Here is a 15943-nt window from a genome sequence, read left to right as displayed (position 1 = left end):
GGGATTAAAGAGTGTGAAAAAATGAAACTTGTTCCACCACAGAGTTTTATATTTTGTTTCTGAACTGAAAATAAATGGGTACCTAGAAAAAAAAAATCCAAGCACAAAAAAAGCAGAAACAAAAAAATCCTGTGCAGGCAAAAAGACAAGTGTTAATGGGAACACAAATTTTCAAGCTAGATACACCAGCCAAGTAACAACCACCCATTGGAGGGTTTCAGGCTACAATGAAGTCTGTCAAAGAACTACCTCCTAAGGGGCCTTATTCAATACCTAACAGCCTTCAGTATGAATCAACGTCTGTCCGGGCCTTTGCAATTGCTGTTTCCCTAGCCAGATGTACCCCCAGCTTTTCCATGGCCAGATCCCTCCCAGAGTTCCTCAAATTTCAGTTCAAATTTAACCCCCTTAAGTAGTCTTTCATGACCATCCCCCTCTAAAAGTGTTCTCTCCTCCTCCTACAACAAAACCCTCTGTTACATGTTCCTGTGATTAAATCCACAGACTCTTAGAACCAAATAGATAAATCCTAAATCCTGACTCCTGCCACTCACTAGTGTGACCTCAGGCAAGTCACTTAATTCTCCTATCCTTATCTGGGTTATCTCCATTGCACAGTCATTATGAAGTTTGAAAGGGGAACAAGCACTAGATTCAAGAATCAGAAGGCATTCACTTTAGTCTCAATTCTGCAATTAACATGGTGGGTGACCTAGGGCAAACACCTTCCCCTCATGAGACCTCAGTTTCTTCATCTGTTAAATGGAGGGATTTGACTCCATGAGATCTACAGCATCTCCCAGCTCTGACGGTCGCTGGTGCTCCATTACAACAGCCTGCATTTTCACATTCCAATCCCAAATTCTCAGTTGTCCTGATGTTGGTCCTCGGTTAGGATTCTAGGTAACCACTCAAGGTATTCCCCTCCCTCTCTCAGTCACCACTTAATCCAACTCAATACAAGGCAAGTTTAATAAATGCAGGCTGTGGCATACCTGCTGCATATGAGGCTGGAGAGATGCTTATTTTGCAACCAAGGGGCCAGGGCCCTCACTGACCTCTGTGATTTGAGGCCCAGAATTCAACCCTTTGCCCCTATGCTAATATTTCTCTTGTAACCTTCTTGCCAAATCCAAATATTCACTTCTGTACTCTTCCATCTGATGAACTCTACCCTTTCTGCTGATCCATTCTGGAAACACCTGACCCATAGTTTCAGAAAGGGCTCTATTTTGCTTCCCCTCTTGACTCTGTCCGACCTTTCTTGATGAACTGGCAGTCCCTACTATCCTGAGGTGGCATCCTCTAAGACTCTGTCCTACCATCTATGTCAACCAGTGCTTATGAACCCCAAAGTTATGCTGGGTCCTTGTGCTGGTTTGAAAGCATTATGCACCCTAGAAAAGCCATGTTTTAATCCTGATCTAGTCTTGTGGAAGCAACAATTTATTTAATCCCTATTCAATAATGTAGATTGGAATCTTTTGATTAGATCATCTCCATGGAGATGTGACACACCCATTTGTGGATATTAACTTGTTACATGGAGGTGTGACTCCACCCATTCCAGCTGGGTCTTGATTAGTTTACTGGAATCCTTTAAAAGAGGAAGCATTTTGGAGAAAGCTTTAGAATGACAACACAGCTAGGAGAGGAGAGAATGACGAGAACCAGAGCCCACGCTGCCAGAGACCTTTGGAGATGAAGAAGGAATACATCCCCGGGGGAGCTTCATGAAACAAGAAGCCTGGAGAGAAAGCTAAAGGACGTTGCCATGTGCACTATGTGCCTTTAAACTTGGGAGAGAAACCCTAAATTTCATCGGCCTTTCTTGAGTGAAGGTAGCCACTTCTTGGTGCCTTAATTTGAACATTTCTATAGCCTTGCTTTAATGTGGATATTTTCACAGTCTTAGAACTGTAAACTTGTAACTTATTAAATTCCCCTTTTTAAAAGCCATTCTGCTTCTGGTATATTGCATTCAACAACTAGTAAACTAGAACAGTCCTGTACAAGGATGTGAGACTAGAGCAATGAAAACTATCTTAATAGTGCCTGATTTGGGTTTGGGAAATATGTAATCCACAAAAACTTGGTTCCACCAAATCAAGCATGATTATATATAGCCCTGGCAAACAACAGTTGATCAATTATCCCCTTCTCTTCCCCCCATCTCCTTCAGGCCTTATATTGTTCTGCAATGTGTTCTGTTGTCCCTGTTCCCACTCTTTTAAACTTTTGTTTAAGCCTCCATGAAATTATTCCCATTGGATTCAATAAAACTCATCGATTAAACATCTTAACTTAGACAAAATGTGATCTCTTCACTTCCATAACAGAAGTAGATATGTCTACTCCATTCTGTTCTTCCAAAGGAAGAAAAAGATTACTAAGGTGCCAATGTGTTGCCAAAGATGACTGCCCTGACAATGTGCTTTCTGTATGAGCTCATTGTAACAATGCATATATAAAGGTTTAAACTGACCAGGGAGTTATGAAATCCATTGACAATTACCACCCTGACAATCTATCCAACGCCAAGGAAAGGGGTCCCTCATCTGACAAGCAACAAAACTCATTCATGTAACTACTGGCTCTGAAGCCTATTTGTGTTCAGAACCGAGGGAAATCACAGCCCGTAAAATTTCAGCCTAACTACCAAATGTGATTTAGAATCTTAAGCTTGTTTGCAGAGTGGTTTACTTACAAGTATGAGTTAGGTCCCCCACCCCCACCCCTACGAAACTAAGTGAAATTAACATCATGGAGCTGGTCAGCTCTGAGATGGAAGCTCTATTCATCCACAAAAGGGAAATTCAGGGGAGTGGCAGGACTAATTTCCAGCAGCTAACTCGCCAACAGTGAAGGGCCCCAGGCCAGCGCTGAAAGGTTCTGACTTCTTGGCATGACCAAATCTTTGCCTTTTCAACCTCAATGGACACTCAAAAGGCTTACTGAGGCTATGCCTACACTCCCCAAAGCAGAGCTGTCACCAATTCCACTCACAAAAGGGACTGAAAAAGTGGGCAGGGCTTTTGTTTTTTCCCATTACTTTTTCTTTAGGTATTAAAATTTATAAACATCACTATGCCAGCTCAAAAATGATCGGTTATTTAATACTCTGCAATAGCGATACTGTTTCATTAAATCTCCTAAAGCTGAGACATATTTTAAAAAGGGAAAACTGGAGGAGACTGAGAAGTAGTAGGCAAGTGAAATGAGTCCTTAAGGCTCTTCTGTAACCAGCCTGAACTGGAGACCCAGAGCAACAGCTAATTCCCACATTAACCACTGGCCCATCATCAGGCTTGCCTTTTGGGACTAGCCCCATCTCTTCCTTGGTCTGGCACCCTCGCTGGTAGCTCAGGAAACACTGACATTGGCCATTAGCCCAATGTTGAACAGCTCTCCCTGTCACTATAAACACCCCAGGCTCCATGTAACGCTGTCTTCAGGGCTCAGACCATGGAACAAATTGTAGATGAACTCAACCAGTGATTTGGGGCTTCTGTCATATTAGTGATTCAGCCTCCCTTGTAGGGATGGGATGGCCTCAACAGTTGGATGGTGTTTCTTCAAGCTTCTGATGAATTTCTCTTTTCGCCAGACTCATCTTTAGCTTTGTGTTTTCCTTTATCATGTACCAACGTTGAATAGAGTAAGTCAGGACCCATGGATGGGCAACTCTTTTCTGTAAGTCTGCGTGATCTTGAGAACCAGTCTCTTATCCTCCCCAAGGCTGTTTCCTTGCCCATAGAATGCAGATACAGTTAAAACAACAACAACAACAATAATAATAATATCCTCTTTGGGCCATCTCACAAGATTGGAAAAAGACAGGAGAGGCTGGAGGTGAAACTCCAGTAAATTCCAAAGGCTGTAGTAATGTAAACTGTCATTATTGTTGTTAACTTTCAATAAGATGGGTTTATATTTACAACATGCAAACCAAAGGGTGGCAAAGGAAAGTTCTCTGGCTGGAAATGAAATATGGCTGTGGACCAGAGGCATTATGACATTCGGACGAGGGCTTGACTGACAGTCAGGTGGCCCCCCAAGTTCTAGTTCTGGTCCTGCTGTCGTCTAACTGTATGACCTTCTCTTCTCTGGACCTCTGCAGAAGGAGCTGGCTGGGTTTATGTCAATTTTCACACTCTGTATGAGCAGAACTCTTCTGTCACATGCAAGCATAGGTGTAAGCCCAACATGAAAAACAGGACAAGGAAATAACTTTCTTCTAATTGTGTAAACAGGCACTGTTTGGCAGAAAACATTACGTGACCTTGATTTTAAGATAGACTGCGTTTATTCACAGTTCACATATTAAATAAGGATGGGTCTTAGAATGACTGTGTACAGCCTTTTAATATTCTTGAAGTGCTGATAACTACACTGAGGGTGCAAACTATGAATAAGGGAAACTTAGCATCAAGGACATATGGTAATTCGGAGTTTCCCTAACTTTGACGTTCCTTCTCTAAACACTTGGGTTCCTGGAACTCGGTTTGAAAGCCAGCGGGTTAGAAGGTTTCTAAGGGCCCTTTTAAGTCTGACATTCTATGGTTTGAATACCGCATGTAACTGTTAGAAATGCTGCCAAGGTTCTATCCAAATATATTCAATGAGTGCCCATTTTGGAAGATATTTTTTGTATGGCTGAAAAGAGCAATTCTGGAGGCAATTCTCAAAGAGCAGTTCCCAAAAGGTTAGAGCCACCTCTGCATGAATGGATATGCTTTGTTTCCAACCAAGGCAAATTCTCCAAGGCTGCACCTCTCATTTTGAGCCATTATTGATTAAATGGAGCCATGTCAGTTTGCACTACAAGTAAGGGAATTTGTTTTCGTGTTAAGATGAGAAAAGCTTTGGCAAAATGCCTGGGCCTGCCTGGTCATGGGCAAATGGGGGAAGCAAAATCTCATTTAGCTGCAGTATGGCTGATAACCAAGGACATCCACCCACCCAGGTGTGCACAGCCCTTTACTCTGGGCAAAGTACTTCTATGTCTTTGATCTCCTCTGGTGCCTCACCATAAGCCTGGGAGGGTAAGGAAGGCAAGCTAGTTTCTCTCCCCATTTTAGAGGTGAGGAAATCGAGGACCAGACAAATGGAATAAATTGCCCTAACTTGTCCAGTTAGTAAATGGCAGAGCTAGGATTCAAATTGCTTCATTTGCAGCTGGAGTCCACGTCATTGTCTACTGCATTTGACTGCCTCCAGCCCACAGAGTCTACAATCGCAAAGCAACCTTAGCCCTGCTTGGAGTTGGGTGCATTTTAACAGATGGGGGTTGGAGGATACAACTTGTTGGGGGATACAACTCTCTCCATACCACTCTGTCTACCAGGTGTAGAAGGCTTAATTTCTTTGACCTGCATCTTCCCTCTGATATTCACAGGACCTCTGAAGATTGTCCAGACTGTCCCATCTGGGAGAGTCAGTCACAGAAAAAGATTGATTCAGCCAAGGCAAAAATCAAAGCATAAACCCCGAGAGTCAGGCTTGCCAAGAGGACCAGGCTCATCTTTCTGACTGCCAGAGGTGAAGAGAGGGCTGGGACACTTGGGGCTGAAAGCTGCTGGTTTTATAAACAGGCATACATTTCAAGATGGATGGCACTTCTCCCACCCCTTCCCCGAAAGAAAGCTTTCAGGAAGTGCAGCTCTACTGGAGCTCATTTCTGACCGCCTTGCAATGTAGTCAGGTGAGACATGGTTTCTTTTTCCAGGTGAAGAGCTGTGCCATCTGCTCTGTTTTCTCCAGAAAGAAAAGCTCCACACAGTCCACTGACGGAAAGCCACACTCACCTCAGTTTTATGGTCCCTGTTCGGGATGGAAGTAACAGGGCACCTCAGAACAAATGACCTGCAGAAGGCAGGAAACTCTTCTCATCACACATTCAGAATGACACTAGATTCACACTACTTCTTTACACATTCAATCCTTAATTTTCCCTGCTAACAGAAGGAAACAATGCCAAGTCCTGTCTAGAAAAGGAGATGATGAAAGGATAATTGATACTGGATGGTAGAGTGTACTGGATGATGTTTGACAAAAATATCTTCTGCAATTATGTTTTCTTGAACAGATCATGGAAATGCTGTTCCCTAAGTTTCCTCTGGTTTAGCAGCAGTAGGGAGCCCATTGCTTGAACAATGAGGGTACCTGGTTAAACACAGGTACTATTGACCAGTGCCTGTGTTTAACCAGCAGCCAACTAGGCCAAGCCCAACTGGACCTCTACAAGACTAGTAACAGATACAAGCAAAGGTACCTAGTTAGGCCTGTGGCTAATCCCTTAATGCAAGCGCTATAGGCAAAATGACAGGTTAATGTAATAGTTGAGGATAAAATATGAGTCGTGGTTTTCGAATTTGCTACACCACAAAGTCTCTGCTGTGAATGAGTATATTTTCTGTGATAAAATTTTTCATTTGGGGATTTCTAAGAAGACACGAGAACAGCAGGACAGAACTTTTCTGGGAACAGAATGTAGGTCTCATGTTAGTTATTTCTTGCACCTTATAGTAGCTGAAAACCAAAAAAAAAAGTGAAATCATTGAAAAAGGGTATTTGTGCAAGCTACCATTTCCACATCCTCCCCTCTACAATGTCCAATTATGCATGTAAAGGTACAGTCTTAACAACTTTGATCTTCCATTAGCGAATTCCTTTAAGTCAAACGCACTTCATTTCCCCCTCACTCTGGAGTTTTAAGTGGCTATTTTGAGATCTAAGCAGAAAAGGACGCTCAGACTGCAAAACAGCCATCTGAGGTGTGAGTGCTCTGCCATTTGGAATGCATTTTCATTGGGAACATTTCTGTCCTTGGAAGCACTTTTTCCCACTGAACTGAAAAGAAGCTGCCTGAACACATTTGAAAACCTGATTTACCCTTTAAGATCTCATTTGATTGATCTTCCCGGCACTTCTGTCTAGAGAGAGCCAGCTGTAAGCATTAGTCAGCATACGGAAAACCCTGGAAAGATGAACAAAGAACAATCCCAGAGATTAGATGCTAAATTAAAGGGAAGAAAATGCAAACGACCAAAAGTCAAGAGCTCAGCATTCTCTCCTGAATGTGACCACACTCTAGCAGTGACAGCCCGAGGGGGGGGGGGGCTGGCTGAAGCCTGCAAAGTGACAGGATGATAAGGATTTCTGAGAAAAACTGCCTCCCCTCCATCTCCTACCACCACTCCCAAACACAATCAATTCCTTCGTTAAAGCCCAATAAAAATGCCTAATCCTGGAAGCAGGTCTGCAGCAGCTACCCCAGGTACTGTGGCAAGACAACTATGTCCTATTCCCAGGACAGGTTCAGTTCAGTGAGGCTTACTCCTCAATGCAAATGTTCACACCCTCACCATCTACCAAAACCCAGATGAAAGCACAGCAAGGGAAAGCCGAAAGAAAAAGGAAATTGCAAATGACCTTTGGGGTACAGGATTTGTAACACATCGTTGCACGTTGTACAGTAAAATTCACAGTAATTAAAGTGATAAAGGAATGTGAGCAAGAAATTTTGGACTGACTGAGTCCGAACTAGGTGATATTTTGACTAGATGACAGCGAGGCATCTCATCTTTCAGGGAATCTGAAACAAAGGAAATCAAGTTATTGGGGGTTTTACCACAAATGACATGAAAAAAGCTGATTTGACTGCCTGGTCCAGGAGTTGATAGTCCTAGCATTGTTGAATGTTTGGCTGGCTGGCTGGGTGACTGACTGGTTGACAGACTGGACAGGAAAATGGATGGATGAATGGAAGGATGGATGAATGGATGAATGACCAGTTAGCTGGCAGAATGGGTGGATGGATGGAATAGCACATGTAGGCAGTCCTGTCTGCATGGGTTGACTGTTAATACTGATCCATCACTAATCTTAGCCCCTGGTTTCTCAGATATGACATGGTTTTTCCCCTGCCTCTGCTCCCACCCAAAAAAAAAAAGGCAATCTAGCCAGAGGGACTTTGCTTAATTAACCCTTCAGTGAAGGGACTGACATCACTAGAGATGTATTTGAGAAAGATCAACTTGGCTGTTATGTAGAAAATGGAGCAGAGGGATAAGAGTAAGGGAGATTAGATGAAAGGCTATTGCAATAATTCATACAAGAAATGCTGACAGCTTCAGCTAAAACAGTGGCAAGAGAAACAGAGATAAGGGGTCAGAGTTGACACAGAGGAGGCAGAGTCAAACAGACCTGGGGATGGATTGGATATGGGAGGTGAAGGAGAGAGCAGGGTCTAGACCTTTAGGTCCTCCAAGTATAGCCTGCAAACCAACAGCATTAGCCTCACCTGGGAACTTGTTAGAACTGTAGACTCTCAGACCCCATCTTAGACCTAGTGAATCACGATCTTTAGCTTAATAAGATCCCCAGGTGACATGTGTACACATTAAAGTTTGAGAAATACTGGTTTAGAGAACCCGGGGTTCTTGGAAAACAGGCTATGGTGCCATCCATCAAAAGACATCAAATGGGGTTTGGTTCATGACAGGTTGAATTTATGGTGCTAGAAAATTTTTATTTTGTTTATTTAACAAATATTAATTGCTTATTGTGGACAAAGGCACGGGGAATACAGACATGAAAAATACAGTTCCTGGCCTTAGAGAGTTCACATCTGATCATATAAATTAAAAAAAAAAACAGGTAATTATACTATAGTATGGTGTGGTAGTTAGATTCAGTTGTCAACTTGGCCAGGTGAAGGTACCTAGTTCTGTTGCTGTGGACATGAGCCAATGGTAGGTGAACCTCATCTGCTGCTCATTACATCTGCAGTCAGCTAGGAAGCTGCCTGCTGCAATGAATGATGTTTGATTTAATTGGATGGTGCTTAAATGGAGAGCTCAAAATAGCACAGCCCAAGCAGCTCAGCATACCTTATCTCAGTGCTCGCAGCTCAGCCCAGACCTTTGGAGATGCAGAAAGAAATCACCCTGGGGAAAGTTGTTGGAACCCAGAGGCCTGGAGATAAAGGCCAGCAGAGATCACCCTGTGCCTTCCCGCGTAAGAATGAACCTCAGTTGAAAATTAGCTGCCTTTCCTCTGAAGAACTAACAAAATAAATCCCCTTTTATTAAAAGCTAGTCTGTCTGTGGTGTGCTGCATTCTGGCAGCTAGCAAACTAGAACACATGGTGTGTGCCACATTTGAGGTATTCACAGGCTACAAGTTGAACACATCATCCAAAAGACTGTTTCTGCTTTCAACCTGGGGTTAGCAGCCAAGCAGAGCAATGCCTGGGGCAGGCTCAGGTTGAACCTGGAAGAACCTCATTTCCAGCTGCTCAGTCAAATTTCTTCAGGGACACAGAACCAACAGAGGCTAGAGATATAAATGATAGATATAGATATGTATGTACATGTGTGTTTTATATATGTATATGTGTGTGAATATATATATACACAGTATGTAAACATTATAGAGGTTTACTATAGGAATTGGCTCATGCAACCTTGAGAACTGGCAGGTTCCAATTCTGTAGGGCAGGCCACAAATTGGGAACTCCAAAGAAGGTTTGGATTAATTCCCCAGGAGAAGCTGGCCGGCTGAGTTAGAGAAAGAAATATTGTTTTCTGACTGCTGAAATTATCAATTATCCCTTGAAGAACTTCAATGGATTGCATGAGACTGCTCTCACTGCTGAAGGCAATCTCCTTTGTTGATTGTAAATGTAATCAAGCATAGAGGCAACCAACTGACTAATGATTTAAATCCACAAAAGACCCTCACTGTAACAATCAGGCCAGTGTTTGCTTGACCACAACAACCGGACACCATCACCTAGTCAAGCTGACACATGAACTTAACCATCACAGTTGGTAAGAAGCAAATAGCAACCTTCTGCCAGGCAGGTGAATGAGTTAGTCAGGGTCTTTCAGCTTCTTTCCTACAAAATGTGTGGTTGGAGGTAGGAGGTATGAGAATATGTTATGCAATAAATAATTTGGCTCATCAGATGCTGATGAGGTATCATTTGTATCTGCTGCCTTACAGGTCAAGTCTCTCGAAGTAAAATCACAAAGATGTAGATAAAGAGCAGCAGCTTTGTTTTAACCATTAAGCAGTCTTTAAAAACTTACTAGGGCGATACGGAGAACAGCACCCTAGCTCAACTAAAAATGTTTTCCTTTGTTCAGCAAGCCCCACTGATGCTGGTTGCTTCCAGTTATCCCATCCGTTCAAGGTCAATTCATTGAGGACAAATTAGCAAAAGCCATTCAAGCCACAGGCCATGTTCCTTGACCAAAGCTGACCAGCATTTCAGTGGTCCCCTTCTGCTGCCATAGCCACACTTTCCTCTTCAGTTTCTTTAATATCCTCTTTTCCATCTCTGTTTACTGATGTTACTAATCCCTGATATTTGGTTTACCAGTTTTGCTCTCCCAATGATTCATACCTTGGCAACATATTTATACCTGTAAAACCATTGGTTCTATTTAATTTGAAAGAAGAATATTTTTCAATAGAGCTCAAAGTGCTTTTAAGGATGATCTAATTATCAGTGCAGCGTTTCCATGAGCTCAGAGATTGTAGGTATTCATTTCTGCATTGCCATTAAGGAGACTGAAGCAGAGAGCACTTTGGGGCTTTTGTACAGAGTCACTGAGCTGAGCAGGGAATGGAACAAGAGATAGGGACGACCACTGCAGGCCCTCCCCATATGTAACAGCACTTATAAATAGATTTCTCAGATGTGCAATAAAAAATAACAAATCTCTAGGCATCAAGAAATGCCCATAGTGCTCCACAAAATATGTGAAGTGTCTGGATTTCTGCAAAAAATAAAGTTTTTCCCCTTTACACCCAACACTAGATTGAATATCTTGCAAAGATGACAAGACTCCTTACAATGACTATTCTCCAGTTAAAATTCATCGTCGTCAGCCTTGTCTTCAGCTGACCCGCATCATCAGAACCAAGCTACAATACTTAAAATCCTGCAGGTATCACACATTAGCTGGGCCTTGCCTCTTTCCAATAAATTCAGCTCAGGTTGGAAACCAGGAATATTTATGGGGCACACCAAGACCACTAATAAACCACAAGCTTCAGCTAATATACACAAAAATCAGATAATACAATTGTTTGGAGACCATTAAAATATCTCAAGCTAAAGGAAAGAGCAACAAAATCATGACAGTTGACACATTTTAGGTTTTATGAAAGCATATTTGAAACAATGGGCAAGTAATCAATAAATACCATCAAATGTGCTCCTATAACATTGGGGCAAAAAATCGAAGAGAATTAGTTCTTGGTTAGCCTGAAGTTTAAAAAACAGAAATCAATAAAATACATGCGTAAAATGCAGGGTTCCCAAATCCCACCCTATTATTAACACCTTGCATTGGTGTGGAACATTTGTTACAACTGATGATAGCACATTTTTATAATTGTACTCTTAACTATAGACCATGGTTTAACTTAGCAGTCACTGTGTTGTGCAACTCTATACAACATTTTTATTAGTTTTTTTTTTGGATTTTTATTCCAGTAGCATACATACAACTTCATTTTAAATAATGCAACACATTCTGACAGCAACAATCACACAGATTTTTTAGATTTTTGTTAGTTTTTTTAGAATTTTACTCCAATAACATACATACAACTTCATTTTAAATAGTGCAACATAAGGGCACTGCAAGGGTAGCTCAGTGGTAGAATTCTTGCCTGCCATATGGGAGACCCGAGTTCAATTCCCTACCCATGCACTTCACACACACAAAAAAATAATAATATATTGGCAACACATTCTGACATTAGTAACAATCTCACAGATTTTCTAACACTCTGACCTTTCTTAATGAAAGCAGAAAGCTTATAATTTTTCAATGATGTTTAAACAGTTTATATATAAAGTCTTACACTTAGTTTATAACACTTTACCTTGTAAGAATGCAATAAGGTAGTATCCCCATTTTACAGAGGAGAACACTGAGGCTCAGCACTAGGTGAGGTGATTTGCCCAAAGTTTCACAATTAATAAGTGAAAGAGCCATGACTGGAACCCTGTTCTGTAAGATTCCAAATCCTGATGTGAAGATCAAATGGCTGTTTCTAGATTCCTGAGGATAAATACCTCCATTAGTAATTGGACCAATTATATAGTCAATGCTCACAATATTAAATTTTTAACACTAAAGTTGTCACTCTCACTTCTCCATTAAATTTTTGGGAAGAATGCGCATTTGCTCCCTGATGCACTTGGACTTGGCCTATATACCAGGAAGTCCTGGGTATCCAAATTCCACATTTTAGAGGTGCTGTGGATATACCTCACTTAGCCCTGCCCTCTGGGCCTGCACACCATTCTGCAAAGCTCAAAATACACTGCATGCACTCCAAGGCTCTATGTGCCCTCTATACCTCTGTGATCTGGTTAGGCCTTAACCCAACTGTTCTAGTTTGCTAGCTGATGGAATGCAACACACCAGAGACGGATTGGCTTTTAATAAAAGTGGATTTATTTTGTTGGTTCTTCAGAGGAAAGGCAGCTTACTTTCCACTGAGGTTCTTTCTTACGTGGAAGGCACAAGATGGTCCCGGCTGGTCTTCTCTCCAGGCCCCTGGGTTCCAACAACTTTCCCCGGGGTGACTTCTTTCTGCATCTCCAAAGGCCTGGGCTGAGCTGCAAGTGCTGAGATGAGGAATGCCGAACTGCTTAGCTGTGCTAAGTTGCTATCTCTCATTTAAGCACCAGCCAATTAAGTTAAACGTCACTCATTGCAGCTGACACAGCCTCCTAGCCGACTGCAGATGTAATTAGCAACAGTTGAGGTTCACGTACCATTGGCTTATGTCCACAGCCACAAGACTAGGTATGCTCACCTGGCCAAGTTGACAACTGAATCTAACTAACACACCAACCTCTAAATATAAGCCATACTTACTCCTAAAGCCAGATTTTTACACATGGTGCTTCCTGGCTATGGATCCTTGGGGAATCAATAGAGGCTTCCATTGTTTGAGAGCCCCTTCTCTCCATCCTTAATGCAACTTGTGTTCACCTTTACCATAATGTTGATCATCCTATTTGCTTGTTTGCTGTCCCTTGGTAGTCTAACAGCACTCCAAAGCTAGTTCTTATGGTATTGCCATTCCTGTAACCCTAGGACCTAACACAATGACCAACACGTGGTAGACTCTTAGGACACATTGAGTGAATGAACTAAGGGGAATGATTACAATTTAGTCAAATTAGGGCATGTTACTGTTTCTACATCTTAGTGTCAATCTAACTTTTTTTTATCAACAGATTTTCTTTCTGTTTTTGCTGAGTTTGTAGCATCAGAAGAGCGTCCCAGATCATACACCAACCCACGTTTCCATAACCAAATATCTGCAAAGGCAAAGGAAGGACAGATGCAACCAAAGAAACAAAAAGTTGGAGCATATATATATATATATATTATTTATATATAATATAAATATATATATTTATATATATATAAATATATACCTGGAAATAAAGAAAATGGGAACACAACAGCCCTTGATATATGGAGCAGTTTACCTGGTAACAAGAGGGTTCTGAACTTTACCAGGTGCATAATTAGGCTTAAACAGTCAATTAACAAAACAAGCTTGAAGACATATCAATAAACATTATGCAATCTGAAGACAGGGAGAAAAAGAATGTGGAGAAATGAACAGAACCTCAGAAAAATGTGGGACACAATAAAACAATACACACACAAAAGAAGTACCAGCAGGAGAAAGGCAAAGGAGCCAAAGAAATTTTTTTTTCAAAGAAAAAGACAGCTAAAAACTTCCCAAGTTTGATGAAAAACATTCATCTGTACATCCAAGAAGCTCAATGAATTCCATATAGTAAAAATTGAAAAAAGGATTCACATGCAGATATACATATACACCAAACATGTTTTTAAAAAGAGAGAAATTTTAAAAGCTGCAAGAGAAAAATGACTCATCACAAGCAAGGGAACCCCAATAAGATTAACCGTTTACTTCTCATCAGACACAACAAAGAACAAAAGGCAGCAGGATGACATTCAGAACACTGAAAGAACAATCCTATGTAATAAGAATCTTATATCCAGCAAAACTATCTTTGAAATATAAAAGGGATATAAAGCCATTTACAGATAAACAAAAACTGAGAAAATCCGTTGCTGACCATTCTGCCTCATAAGAGATAAAGTGCTAAGAATCAAAGTAAGTAATGCTAAGTAGCAATTAAAGTCCGTGTGAAAAAATTAAAGAACACAGTTGAAGATAATTAAGTAATTACAAAAGTCAGTATAAATGCACATTTCTTCCCCCTTTTCTCTTAGGAGACTTAAAAATTAAATATATAAGACAATTTACATAGATCATTGTATTGTTGGGCCCATTATCTATAGAAACATAATGTATATTTGACAATAACAATCCAAAGTAGATGAAAGGAATCCATTTTGGTGTCGTTTCCTTACTCTTCTACAGTTTTGTTCCCACTTACCTCCTTTGGATTTGTAAATTGCAAAATTTAATAATTATAATAATGTACTTTTGGGTTTGTAACATATACAGACATAAAACTTATAAAATTAATACAATATATTAGGTTCAAAGACAGAAATAGGTTGAAATAAAGGATGGGAAATGATATATCATGCAAACAAAAACCATAAAAGAGACTGAATGGCTATACTAATATCAGCGAAAACTGATTTCAGTATATATTACTAGATATAGAGATTGTCCCTAAAAAATGAACAATCCATAGGAAAACATAACAATGACATACGTACCTAACATTAGAGCCCCAAAGTACATGGGGTAAAGACAGACAATTAAAGGGAGAAATATGCAATTTTCAATAATAATAGTTGGAGACTTCAAAACAACACTTTCAATAATGGATAGAATGATCATACAAAAAATATCAACAAAATATGGCAGTCTTAACCCCCAAATCGACTATACCTAGCAGGGATCTATAGGACACTCCACCCAACAATAGCTGAATACATATTCTTTTCAAATACACATGGAACATTCTCCAGGTAAGACAATATGTTAGACCATAAAACATTCATCAATGTACTTAAAGGAATAAATCATAGAAACATAGAAATCATGCTCTCAGACCACAAAAATAATAAAACTTATCCAAAAGGAAATTTGGGAAAATCATAAATATGTGGAAATTAAGCAATACACTCCTAATATTAGTGAAAACTGATTTCAGTATATGTTACTAGATATAGAGACTGTCCCCAAAAAATGAACAATCCATAGGATAAAATAAAAAAAAAACAAGGGAAATTAGAAAAGGATTTGAGATAAATGAAAATGAAGGCAAAACATGCCAAGACTTATGAGATGCACCTAAAGCAGCGCTCAGAGAAAAATGTATATGGCAAACATCTGTATTTAAAAAAAAAGAAAGACCTCAAATCAGCATTCTAACCTTCCAACGAAACACAGTGGAAAAGGAAGAACACAGGAAACCTAAAGCAAGCAGAAGAAAACAAGTATTACAGATTACAGGGGGAATTAATGAGCAGAGAATAGAAAAGAATAGATAAAAATCACCCGAACAAAAAAAAAGAGTCTTTTTTAAAATCAACCAATATTTAGCTATACGGACCATGACTGAAAGAGAGAAGATACAAACTACTAGAATCAGAATTGAAATAGAGGACACTACTACTGACCTTAGAGAAATAAAAAGCATTATAAGAAAATGCTATGAACAATTACATGTGAACAAAATGAAAATCTTAGATGAAATGACAAATCTTATAGACACAAACCACTAAAAACAACTCAAGCAGAAATACAAAATCTGAATAGACCTAAAACAAGTAAAGAGATTGAATTAGTAATCAAAATCTTCCCACAAAGAGAACAATGAAATTGTCTAAAATTGAGAGAGTGCATAGACTGTTGACTTTGGATATTATACATGATGCCC

General features: G+C 40.2%; 1 protein-coding gene across 1 annotated transcript in view; it reads right to left on the bottom strand.

Moving 5' to 3' along the window:
• HS6ST2 (heparan sulfate 6-O-sulfotransferase 2) overlaps nt 1-15943 on the bottom strand; it is a 378854-nt gene that overhangs the window by 322873 nt on the left and 40038 nt on the right. The gene's annotated exons all lie outside the window — the stretch shown is intronic.

Source organism: Tamandua tetradactyla, chromosome X (genome assembly GCF_023851605.1).
Source record: "Tamandua tetradactyla isolate mTamTet1 chromosome X, mTamTet1.pri, whole genome shotgun sequence".
In the NCBI taxonomy this organism is placed as follows: Eukaryota; Metazoa; Chordata; class Mammalia; order Pilosa; family Myrmecophagidae; genus Tamandua; species Tamandua tetradactyla.
This window is presented reverse-complemented; position numbering and strand designations above follow the sequence as displayed.